We start from the raw sequence: 13,637 nt of genomic DNA, 5'->3' as shown, positions 1-13,637 counted from the left end.
TAACCATAACTGGTCTCGTGTCACCATCAGTGTCTTTCATTGTTAAATTCGTGTTCATTAACCTTATTCTTACTACAATGAATGCGCTTACGATCACCATCGCTGCCTTCATTATCTATCTAATAACCTTATCTAGTCTCATATCACCATCACTGCCTTCAATATCTATCTAATAACCGTAACTAGTCTCATATCACCAGCACTGTCTTCAATATCTATCTAATAACCTTATCAAGTCTCATATCACCATCACTGGCTTCATTATCTATCTAATAACCGCAACTAATCTCATATCACCATCACCATCACTGCCTTCATTATCTATCTAATAACCTTAACTAGTCTCATATCACCATCATTGTCTTTCATTGTTAAAAAAATCGTAGTCTCATCACCAGTTGTGGCGGCATTATCTTCACAATCATCGTCTTCAACCTACTTCCCATCGTTGTACCTTTCACTAACACTATCATGATCACAATCACTCTCACAACCATCATTATTTTTCAACCCAACTGGGGTTGCGTCATTATAAAAACACCTGTGTTATGGGCACATCGGCCTACTAGTAGGCTGCAACTCTTTTCCGACGCCGAATTATCAGAACGTTTTTATCTCCTAATCGAAACCGGTCAGGTATTTTTTTATCTTTTTATCTCAGGGGCTGGGATACGAAAAGGAGCATCTGACGTTATCGCGATAAATATAAAAAAAAAAGGGGGGAGGGGAGGAAGAGGAGAGGAGAGGGGGAAGGGAGGAGCAGAGGTGTCCTGATAAACTCAATAAAAAGCTTGACTATATTGAACATGTCCTACATCACGGCAACACCTGAAATCTGATTGTTGGAATATACAATCCTATTTACTACAACATGAACGCGCTAGTGTCATGATTCTCTCTCTCTCTCTCTCTCTCTCTCTCTCTCTCTCTCTCTCTCTCTCTCTCCTTGACTGACTGTAGAGTAATTAGACAGTTTTAAAGGGAAATGATTCAACAGGAAACGAAGCGCATTGTACAGGCCATTGCCATTAGGCTTAAGTATTGCTCTGGTTTTGTCAAAGGCTTGCGGATTCTCCTGGCTTCGTAAAAACATCACAAATCACGTTGTTATAAAAAACGAACCGGCGAAAATTCGGTAAAACAACAACAACAATAACAACATGAATGAAGAGAGCTCTCACGGCTCATAAAAAACAAAAATCACACCGAACAGGGTTCCTATAGCTCTAAGTTTATTATTCCAACTTAGCAGGAAAACAAATGTACAAAAAGTCATTTACAACCAACGTCATTCTCTCTCTCTCTCTCTCTCTCTCTCTCTCTCTCTCATTTTAGGTTGTAAAACATCTAGCTGGAAAACTAACGTACAGGGAGTCATTTACTCTTTGCCTTTTTAGGTTGGAAAAATATCTAGCAAGAAAACAATAAGTCATTTGTAACAAACGTCATCTCTCTCTCTCTCTCTCTCTCTCTCTCTCTCTCTCTCATTTTAGGTTGGAATAATATCTAGCAGGAAACTAACGTACGAGAAGTCATTTACTCTCTTGCCTTTTAAGCTGGAAAAATATCTAGCAGGAAAACAAGAAGTCATTTGCAACAAACGTCATCTCTCTCTCTCTCTCTCTCTCTCTCTCTCTCTCTCTCTCTCTCTCTCTCTCTCTCTCCGCTACAAAAGCAAAGTCAATTCACCGCGAGGCAGAGAGAGAGAGAGAGAGAGAGAGAGAGAGAAAAGGGTACAATTACTTTTTAGAAGTTATCGTACACAACCCGCAGGCATCTCTACGCGTTGAGGTTCCAATATTATTCCTGAGCGATAACACTATCTGATAAGATTAATAATAATATGCTCTCAACGCTTTTACTATTTCTCCCACCCCCCCCAAAAAAAACCCTTTAGACATATTCCACGCGTGTCGAATATTGAAAAAAAAATCTTGGAAAAATTTGAAAGCATTTACAAACAACCACTCACGAACAACGAAAAAAGAAACGTAAAAAATAAAATAACCTTGATTTTTGTTGTGAAGTGTTGGTGTGTCCTATCGTCGTAGGCTGCTGTTGTTGCTGCTGTTGCTGTTGCTGCTGCTTCATGGAGGTTACGAATGCCCAAATGCCCCGAATGCCCACTTTAATATTATGTATTCCTTCAAGACACGATAGTTTCCAGGGCACGTAAACATTTCCCAGAGTCAGGAGAACCACTGACGACGATAGTTATTCCAATAACCGTCGGTTCCTAGAGCACAAGTACTGCTGCTGCTGCTGTTAAAACAACACCGCCTTCCTGCCATCTTACGCTTTACAACAAACAACAACAACCCACTTTATCGAAACAACACGTGACCTGACTCGTCGGTTTGTCGACACGACTTGTATATTCGACATTTCCATCATCTCTTATCCATCACGTTCACTCGACTTTTCTCGGGTTTATCCGAATGCATTCCGGGTTCACTCCCGAGGAACTTTTGCTCTTTCTCTCTCGAAGGAAAACAACACACTTTACATCGACCACTGTTGTTTTTTTTAGAGAGAGAGAGCAGTAAAAACAACAACGCACGAGGGCTCTCGTTCGTAGAGCGAGTCGTGAGTGAGAGAGAGAGTGTGAGATCCCTTCTTTACCACAAGTTGTCAACTAATGCCAACGTGTATGCTGGTCTCGCCGGGTTTATACGTACCGACGACCTGCAGGGGAGCATACAATTCCCGCTTTGTACACTTTATGTTTTCCTTTTTAGCGACGTTTTAAAGGCATTATCACACGTTCACTTTATTCCTTTATACTTGAAGGTTAATGTAAGGTTAATTGACGATACTATGGGGGCGTGAAACGCCTCGAAAGGACTAAAAGCAGACGGCAAGTTAAGGTTTAAGAATGTCTGACGAGAGAGGGAAGGCGGAGGAGCGGCGTTGTCGTTCGTCCGTTCTAAGCGAGAGGAATGGCATAAACAAACAGCAGAATGACGGCATGAAAAGGACAATGGACACACGGACACGCACGCACATACACAGTCACACAAACACATACACACGCACGCACGCAGGCGCCTCTGGCATTTTACGACGAGGCATCCGCTAAAGAGAGAGAGAGAGAGAGAGAGACCTCCTTACCCCCAAAACACATCCACAATGGAAGTTATCAACCCTCTCTCTCTCTCTCTCTCTCTCTCTCTCTCTCTCTCTCTCTCTCTCTCAGAGAGTGATATAGTGGGTTGCACCAGGGTAGAATTTACCCTCGTTTTTCAATATATATTTTATTTTAATTCGTCCTCTCTTGCACGCATGTGCGGGACACACACACATACGCTCTAGAGAGAACAGATGTGCGATAACAGTTAGATAAGACTCGTGTTTAAATGAGTTAACCGATGAAAACGTTAGGATTCTGCCTCTTCTTCTTCTTCCTATTTCTCCTTTTCCTTCTTCTTCTTCTCATCTTTTCCCTTTCCTCTTCTCCTCCTACTTCTGCTCCTTCTTCTTCTTCCTGTCTTCTCCTTAACCTTCTCATTCTTCTCCTCCCTCCTCTTCTTCTTCCTCCTGCTTGCTACGGATCAGGAGGTGAAACAGTCACGATGACATGAAAGCGCTCGCTGGATGGAGCCGTTTCAAAGCCAAATCCAACCTACTACTACTACAATTACTACTATTACTACTGCTATATATACGAACCGCGTGACTTCTAGGCTTCCCATTGGATTATAACAGGACGCCATGTTTGTTTACATTTAGGGCAAGGTGCACAGCGCTCCAAGCGGCCATGGGGCATAACTACTAACTAAGAGCAAAGCCAATATATACAAGCTCTGCTTAGAGCACTGTAGAAAGCAGATTTAAGTTGATATACATATTTTCAGTGTTATGATGGGTTGAAAGGACAGACATATATTACTTGACTGAGTGTACTTTAGTGTGGAACAGACAATATCTGAATGCATTTCCCTGGCCTTAAGAGCATTCACAGTCAAAATACTGTTGCTTGTTCAACACACACACTGCAATTTTAATGAAAATATGCATGTGTGCAATTTCAATGACATTTATTTAAACAGGTACGTAGGCAGTTCATATGACTTCGTGTTATGGCTGCCAACCTCCTCAGCTGTCAGCTTACACCTGTCGAAATTATGGCTACAGAAAGGGATCAAACCTTCAACCCTTATTAAATGCAATTTATCCCAGAAATTATATAATGTTATAAATATCATTATATCCTTTCTGGGATAAATTTAGCATTCTTGGCTTTTTCAGCTATTATCAGAAAAAAACATTTCATTAAAATCATTTATTACATATACAACAATAATTTAGAACACCGTACACTGTTATTTAGACCACATCCAAGATCGTTAATTATGTACAACAGTTAATCTTTTGCCATTTTTTTACAATCACAGTCATTTACAATTAAATGGAAAGTAATACAATAACCAGCCCAGAGGATATAAATATTTCAGTAATAAAGCTCTACTGCAAGACAGATGCACTATGGCATTATCTACTATAATACGGACACTGATGACAACATGTACATAATGTAATACATAGGACATACTATGACTTATATTAGATAGGTCTGTTGAAATATACACCTGAAGGCTACCTGGAGATCGTGATATGGAATGGACAGATCTCAATCTGTACAGCATTGACTAGGCCAATAAATTTATTATTTATGTATACATCCAATGTTGACTGAAATTATGACCACACATAAACCCACGTAACGGTGGTAGTTGAAAAAAATACATGATGTACAATATAAACAATCACAATTACACGGCCACAATATAAATGCTGAAGTATCTGCTTTTCTGTTCTTTTTGTTGCTCTGAGTAAGCATTTTTCTGGTCTCGAATTTGAAACAGTAGTAGAGCCTGCAGCGAAGACGGAGCCGGGCGATGGAATTCAGGAGACTTCCGTCTTGATGAGCTGGACAGAACACAACCTGTCTGGAAGGTACCTGCTCCTCAACTTTGCCCAGCAGTTGAGACAGGGTGTTGCTGCTGACAAGCAGACTGGGGATATGCTTTTCAAACACCTTGTCATTGTTACAGCCATAGGCTGAACAATGAGCTGGCATTGTCAAGCAAGTTGGACTAATTTGGGAAAATTCAGCTGTGTCAGAGCCTACCGTCGCCAAAAAAGTATTTATAGGTTTTGCCATCACCCACCAAGCTAAACGTGAACAAACATGGCGTCCTGGAAGTGATGTGGCTTGTACGTATTGGCTTTGCTTCTACTTCTTATCCTACTAGTTCAGTAATTTTCTTTATCACATAAGGTCAGTCGCTTGCATTCTCCCATTTTCTCAACATGACAAAACCACATCAACACAAACACACAATTATATTCATAATATATAAAATATATATATATACATACATATATATATATATATATATATATATATATATATATATATATATATATATATATATATATATATATATATATATATATATATGTATAGTCAACCTGTGCAGGCAAAATATTTTCCTCACTCCTCCGTAGTAGCCGTGGAGTCAACACAGGATGCTCTGGCCGTAATTGGCTTGCTGTTAGCATATAAAAAACTTTCAGAAACATCAAGTAAGACATCCTGTGAAAGAGTGGTTGAAAAATCTAATTCAAAACTCCTGCTTGAATTTGTTATAAAGGTTTAAATTTGGCCCAGAGGTCTTCCATGATGTTTATAGAATATTTTAAGAATGAAGGATGAGTTCCATGGCAAGATAATTGTGTTAATTTTTTTCATTTCAAAGTTGACGTATATTGTAGAGGCCTAAAATTATTTTTCTCTGTTTCATTAAAATGCTTAATACTGATTTGCTTCATTTGTGTGTTGATTGGTCTAATTTCATTTCAGAACTGGCTTACACTGGATGTGAGCAGAGAATAAACATGCTTAGTCTAATATTGTATCGTCTTTTCATCAGAATGTTGAATTTGATTTTGTTCTCATTTTAAAAATGAATTACATATATGAGGCATAATCATGAACAGACGGCCGTACGTCTTTTCCCAACCCGACCTGACACACTCACCCGGCTAAGCCGAAGAATACTATAGAAAAGTTTATGAGAATCTATGATGTAACACCAATCTTGCTACCCTTTTCTCTCCTCCGTTTTCCCAATAGTTCATAAACTTCTCTAATAGCCTAGCTAGTGAAGAAAGCGCCCCGCCAACCCCACCTCCCCCCCAAAACAGAAGGAATCGGGAATAAGCATAAATCTTTAGAGACAATGAACAAGTTGATTAGCCTACTATAGTACTAGTGTTGATAAGCTTACTAATGCTAGTGTTGATAAGCCTACTAGTGCCAGTGTTGATGAGCCTACTAGTACTAGTGTTGATAAGTTTACTATAGTACTAGTCTTGATAAGCCTACTAGAACTAGCACGAGTACTAGTGCTCAGGAAGCAGATGTTGTTGCCCCTTGAATTACACAATCACACAGCGGAAAGATAAGAAGGGTTGCATCTGCCAGATTATGCTTGCAGAGGGGAGTAACTGAGTGTCATAACAATCTGAGGGCTTAATTAATTGTGATCTGATTCAAGAACAAGAATGCTGCCATTGTACCAACATGGCTTAAGTACCATAGAGTCTATTGATATTCTATCAACATGGCTTACGTACCATAGAGTCTACTGACTTTCTACTAGGGTCTACTGACATTCTACCAAAATGGTTCAAGTACCATAGAGTCTACTGACATTCTATCAACATGGCTCAAGTACACTTGAGTCTGCTGACATTCCATTAGTCTATTGACATTCTACCAGCATGGCTCCAGGACCAGAGAGTCTACTGACATTCTATCAACATCGCTCAAGGACAGTAGAGTCGACTGACATTCTATCAACATCGCTCAAGGACAGTAGAGTCTACTGACATTGTATCAACATGGCTCAAGAACTGTAGAGTCTATTGACATTCTATCAACATGGCTCAAGGACTGAAGAGTCTACTGACATTCTATCAACATGGCTCAAGGACTGTAGGGTCTACTGACATTCTATCAACATGGCTCAATGACTGTAGAGTCTACTGACATTCTGTCAACAAGGCTCAAATACACTAGAGTCTACTGACATTCTATCATTATGGCTCACGGACTGTAGAGTCTATTGACATTCTATCAACATGGCTCAAGGGCTGTAGAGTCTACTGACAATCTATCAACATGGCTCAATGACCGTAGAGTCTACTGACATTCTATCAACAAGGCTCAATGACTGTAGAGTCTACTGACATTCTATCAACATGACTCAAATACACTAGAGTCTACTGACATTCTATCACTATGGCTCAGGGACTGTAGAGTCTATTGACATTCTATCATCATGGCTCATGGACTGTAGAGTCTACTGACATTCTATCAACATGGCTCAAGGACTGTAGAGTCTACTGACATTCTATCATCATGGCTCAAGGGCTGTAGAGTCTACTGACATTCTATCAACATGGCTCAAGGACTGTAGAGTCTACTGACATTCTATCAACATGGCTCAGGGACTGTAGAGTCTACTGACATTCTATCAACATGGCTCAAGGACTGTAGAGTCTACTGACATTCTATCAACATGGCTCAGGGACTGTAGAGTCTACTGACATTCTATCAACATGGCTCAAGAACTGTAGAGTCGACTGACATTCTATCAACATGGCTCAATGACTGTAGAGTCTACTGACATTCTATCAACATGGCTCAGGGACTGTAGAGTCTACTGACATTCTATCAACATGGCTCAAGGACTGTAGAGTCGACTGACATTCTATCAACATGGCTAAATGACTGTAGAGTCTACTGACATTCTATCAACATGACTCAAGTACACTAGAGTCTACTGACATTCTATCATTATGGCTCAGGGACTGTAGAGTCTACTGACATTCTGTCAACAAGGCTCAAGTACACTAGAGTCTACTGACATTCTATCATTATGGCTCAAGGACAGTAGAGTCTACTGACATTCTCAACATCAACATGAGTTCAATAACATGGCTCAAGGACTGTAGAGTCTACTGACATTCTATCAACATTAAGGCTCACATGGCTGACTGTAGAGTCTATTGACATTCTATCAACATGGTTCAATGACTGTAGAGTCTCAACATGGCTGACATCTACTGACATTCTGTCATTAAGGCTCAAGGACTGTAGAGTCTACTGACATTCTGTCAACATCAACATGGCTCAACAATGTCAACATGGCTCAAGGACTAGAGCCTACTGACATTCTATCAACATGGTTCATGATGACTGTGACATTCTGAGTCAAGGACTGTAGACATTCTATCAACATGGTTCAATGACTGTAGAGTCTACTGACATTCTATCATTAAGGCTCAAGGACTGTAGAGTCTATTGACATTCTATCAACATGGCTCAATGACTGTAGAGCCTACTGACATTCTATCAACATGGTTCAATGACTGTAGAGTCTACTGACATTCTATCAACATGGTTCAATGACTGTAGAGTCTACTGACATTCTATCATTAAGGCTCAAGGACTGTAGAGTCTACTGACATTCTATCAACATGGTTCAATGACTGTAGAGTCTACTGACATTCTATCATTAAGGCTCAATGACTGTAGAGTCTACTGACATTCTATCAACATGGTTCAATGACTGTAGAGTCTACTGACATTCTATCATTAAGGCTCAAGGACTGTAGAGTCTATTGACATTCTATCAACATGGCTCAATAACTGTAGAGTCTACTGACATTCTATCATTAAGGCTCAAGGACTATAGAGTCTATTGACATTCTATCAACATGGTTCAATGCCTGTAGAGTCTACTGACATTCTATCATTATGGCTCAAGGACTGTAGAGTCTACTGACATTCTATCAACATGGCTCAATAACTGTAGAGTCTACTGACATTCTATTAACATGGCTCAAGGACTGTAGAGTCTACTGACATTCTATCAACATGGCTCAAGGACTGTAGAGTCTACTGACATTCTGTCAACATGGCTCAAGGACTGTAGAGTCTACTGACATTCTGTCAACATGGCTCAAGGACTGTAGAGTCTACTGACATTCTGTCAACATGGCTCAAGGACTGTAGAGTCTACTGACATTCTGTCAACATGGCTCAAGGACTGTAGAGTCTACTGACATTCTATCAGCATGGCTCAAGGGCTGTAGAGTCTACTGACATTCTATCAGCATGGCTCAAGGGCTGTAGAGTCTACTGACATTCTATCAACATGGCTTAAGTATTTTAGAACCTACTGACATTCTATCAACATGGCTAAGGGACTGTAGAGTCTACTGACATTCTATCAGCATGGCTCAAGGACTGTAGAGTCTATTGACATTCTATCAACATGGCTTAAGTATTGTAGAACCTACTGACATTCTATCAACATGGCTAAAGGACTGTAGAGTCTACTGACATTCTATCAACATGGCTCAAGGACTGTAGAGTCTACTGACATTCTATCAGCATGGCTCAAGGACTGTAGAGTCTACTGACATTCTATCAACATGGCTCAAGGACTGTAGAGTCTACTGACATTCTATCAACATGGCTTAAGTGCCACAGAGTCTACTGACATTCTACCAACATGGCTTAAGTACCATACTCTATCAACATGGCTCAAGTACAGTAGCGTCTACTGACATTCCATTAGAGTCTATTGACATTCTACCAGCATTGCTCAAGGGCCACAGAGTCTACTGACATTCTACCAACGACAGGAAATCGGGTTACGAGTTTCTTAACGGCACAGGATGCGCTTATCCTATCTGCCTCCCATTTCCCGTCGATTTCATCCTGTGGATGAGGGGGGATTTCAAGAAAGTAGTTCTATATATATAGAGAGAGAGAGAGGGAGAGAGAGAGAGATAGAATCAACCGGTTGCTTTACACCAGATATGTATGCGAATGCAATGGACACAATATATATATACATATATATATGTATATATATAGATAAATAGATAGCTAGATAGATACAGTATATATATATGTTATTTACATAAGTTAGTTCCAGGCTGTGACCCTCCTTATCTGACTGATTACCAATTACATAATTCACTGCTTAACTGCACATGCCTATCTTATTCCCATGACTTAAAAGCATTGTAAATATCTTCTGTATTGAAGCTGCGACTAGTGTATCACTAAATTTCGTTATCGCGATTTGGCCACCTACCAGTCGAGAATCAGAACTCAGTTCACCAATAGGTTGCCGCTTCATGATAATGGAACTTTTAAGGGTCTTTATTGTTGTTCATAAAGGCTTGGTGTACGTATGTGTGTGTAAATATATATATATATATATATATATATATATATATATATATATATATATATATATATATATATATATATATATATATATATATATATATATATATATATATATATATATAGTATACATACTGTATATATAAAACATCTTTGTTCACAATTAAAACCAAATCATTATTAATTGTACAATGTATAATGCTGTATGAAACTTTCACCCACCGCCCATGAAACTTTTAAACACAACCCATGAATCTTTCGGCCACGGCCCAGTGGTGGCCTGTGTTGCTGGTACCTATAGCACTGCCAGACGTATGACTATGGCTAACTTTAACCTTAAGTAAAAATAAAAACTACTGAGGCTAGAGGGCTGCAACTTGGTATGTTTAATGATTGGAGGGCGGATGATCAACATACCGGTTTGCAGCCCTCTAGCCACAGTAGTTTTTAAGACCTGAGGGCGGACAGGAAAAGTGCGGACGGATAGACAAAGCCGGCACAATAGTTTTCTTCTACAGAAAATTAAAACCAGTGGCGTTGAAAGAGAAAGAGCAATAAAAAAAAAAAAAAGACATACACACAGGTGTTCTGTACATCCAGGTAATAAATTCTCCTACCAGGTGTTCAGGTACCTGTATGAACTAGATATATATGTCTACAATGAAACCCACTACGTTCTCATTTCGTTTCAAGCGAATTGTACTGAGCCTTGTCATTATTATTATTATTTTTTTTTTATATACTTACGTCAGCACTGTGAATGAAAAAAACGGGAAGTCATTTTTCTTTGTTGCTCTGCATGTAATTATGACCGGGTTGCACGTGTGTACGCGTGTGCGTGTGTGTGTGTGTGTGTGTGTGTGTTAGCTGTATGTAACATAGGCCAAAATGCTTCCTTTTCAAAATGGAAAAAAAACTGTACTTCCTTTTCAAAATTCAAAATGCTTCTTTTCCAAATTCAAAATGCTTCTTTTTCAAATTCAAAATGCTTCTTTTTCAGAATGAAACTTTAGTTTTTCACTATTTAAACCATTACAGCTTATCACACACGTGTTATTTTGCGTGGGTGGGGAGTGGGATGTAAGTAAACCACCCACCCACATTTGGAAAAGGCCAGTTAACCCAGGTGGGACCAGTGGCTGAGTGGCGCACCAATCCAGGCCTGCAGTCCCCACTAGTCCAACCAGCCTTCTGCTGTAAAGAGCTACCCACCCTCTGCTAGTACGTGAGACTAGCAACTTTACCCCTAGAAAACTTTGCTGAGGGATATTGTGGATTTCGAGGCGATTTATGATAAAACAAGAGGGTAAAACGGTTCAGATTTGCTGAGTGACTGTCCATTTGGGATCAAATAACACTGGCCAATTGTTATTCATACAGAATAGGCCTACGATCCTTCTATAGACTCACGTACCCGTCAGGATTATTTATTTTTTTGAGGTCAGGCCTGGTCAGGTTAGGGTGTCTCATTCTAGGTATGGGCTAAATTAGGGAACCGAGGCTGGGAAGCACTACCTTTTCAAATCATCTCAATTGGGAGAATCATCTATGTTATCCTGGTAGCTAGGTTAGGTTAGGGCAGGAGACCACTGAGATGGTTTGAAACTGCTTAGAAAATGGAAGTATACGGGAATTCTTCCAATATACTTATTAGAAAATCAATTGTACCAGAAAGAAATGGAGATTACAGCAGCAGAACCCTAAAAGTCTACCTAGCTAGTAGAAGGTTACAGAGCGTTTTGAAAATGATATACAGTAGTGTGTAGAAAGATTGGGGCAGACCCAATTGTACTATGCCAAGATCCATACAGCATACAGACATGATTTTTATTTAGAAATCTACACTGTATAACATCAGGATATTCATCAAATCAGTAATGACTTCCAAATATTATTTTTTCTTTTTAATAATCTCAAAAACTAAAAATAAACATCAAGCGCTTAGATTTTGCTTCGCTGCGTCCGGAACGTTAAAAAGCAGCGTCGATGCAAAGTGTATTATGAAAGGTAAAGATTTTGGCGTGTAGGTGTCAAATCAATATCGGAGTGCATGGTGATAAGAGAGAGAGAGAGAGAGAGAGAGAGAGAGAGAGAGAGAGAGAGAGAGAGAGAGAGGTAGCTGGTCGGTATGGCTTGCTACAATTGCTAGATAATCCTGATGTCTTTAAAAACGCATACAATTCAAGGGGGCTATATGCTAAGAAAGACTTAATTTTTTGAATTTTTGGAAGATTATATACTTGATCATGAAACATACCTAAAGTCTCTGTGGAGGGAATATCTTGTTATAAAATATACATTTTTCCCTTTTTTTCTTTTGGAACAGGGCCAGAAATCTAAATCTGAAACTCGAACTAGAGAACCCCCCTTATAACTAGAGAACCCCTATATATATATATTTCATTTTTCTTATATAGTAACTAAAAATTAAAATATAAAATATATATATATATATATATATATATATATATATATATATATATATATATATATATGTATATATATATATATATATATATATATATATATATATATATATATATATATATATATATATATAATATATATATATATATATATATATATATATATATACATATGTATATATAATTCTGTTAGCAAATGCTCACCTTACTTAACACAAAATAAAAACAGGCAAAAAATGCGCCAAAGTTTCTTCGGTGCAATCGAGTTTTCTGTACAGCCGCTACAGCGTATAATCAAGGCCACCGAAAATAGCTCTAATTTTCGGAGGTCTCGGTATAATGCTGTATGAGCCGCAGCCCATGAAACTTTAACCATGGCCTGGTGGTGGCCTATCCTATATCCTATATCGTTACTTTAACCTTAAGTAAGATCAAAACTACTGAGATTAGAGGGCTGCAATTTGGTATGTTTGATGACTGGAGGGTAGATGATCAACATACCAATTTGCAGCCCTCTAGCCTCAGTAGTCTTTAAGATCTGAGGGCAGACAGAATACAGTGCGGACAGACAAACAAAGCCAGCACAACAGTTTTCTTTTACAGAAAACTAAAAAAGCATAATTTCTGACCATTTATTACAAATAACCTTAATTTTTCCAGAAAAAATCTTCTAAGGTAAAGATTGATATTATTCAATAAGATCTTTGTTATAGCAGAACACTACTATTTGTAGAACTCTCAATGGTAGCACAATGCACTTCAATAACTATGGGACAGTTTTCATGACAAAGAAAGACATTCAAGTATTTGCAATGTCTCTTTCTCAGGATTACCAAGTAAATCAAAATTGCAAAATGACTAAGAAACATGAATTGATTACTTTTATACCAGCTGCAACAGTTAAGTAGGTCTAGGATACTCTGACCCAGGCTAGG

General features: G+C 38.8%; 1 protein-coding gene across 4 annotated transcripts in view; it reads right to left on the bottom strand.

The window, feature by feature from the left end:
* Positions 1-3,032, bottom strand: part of LOC136842908 (platelet binding protein GspB-like) — a 50,871-nt gene extending 47,839 nt beyond the window's left edge. For 2 of the 4 annotated variants that reach the window (XM_067110857.1, XM_067110860.1), the window contains exon 1: positions 2,009-3,032. The gene's annotated coding sequence lies outside the window, so the exon portion shown is untranslated. The remainder of the gene's footprint in view (positions 1-2,008) is intronic. The other 2 variants (XM_067110858.1, XM_067110861.1) reach the window with 1 other exon arrangement.
* Positions 3,033-13,637: the final 10,605 nt, after the last annotated feature.

This window comes from Macrobrachium rosenbergii, chromosome 10, assembly GCF_040412425.1.
Source record: "Macrobrachium rosenbergii isolate ZJJX-2024 chromosome 10, ASM4041242v1, whole genome shotgun sequence".
NCBI lineage: Eukaryota > Metazoa > Arthropoda > Malacostraca > Decapoda > Palaemonidae > Macrobrachium > Macrobrachium rosenbergii.
This window is presented reverse-complemented; position numbering and strand designations above follow the sequence as displayed.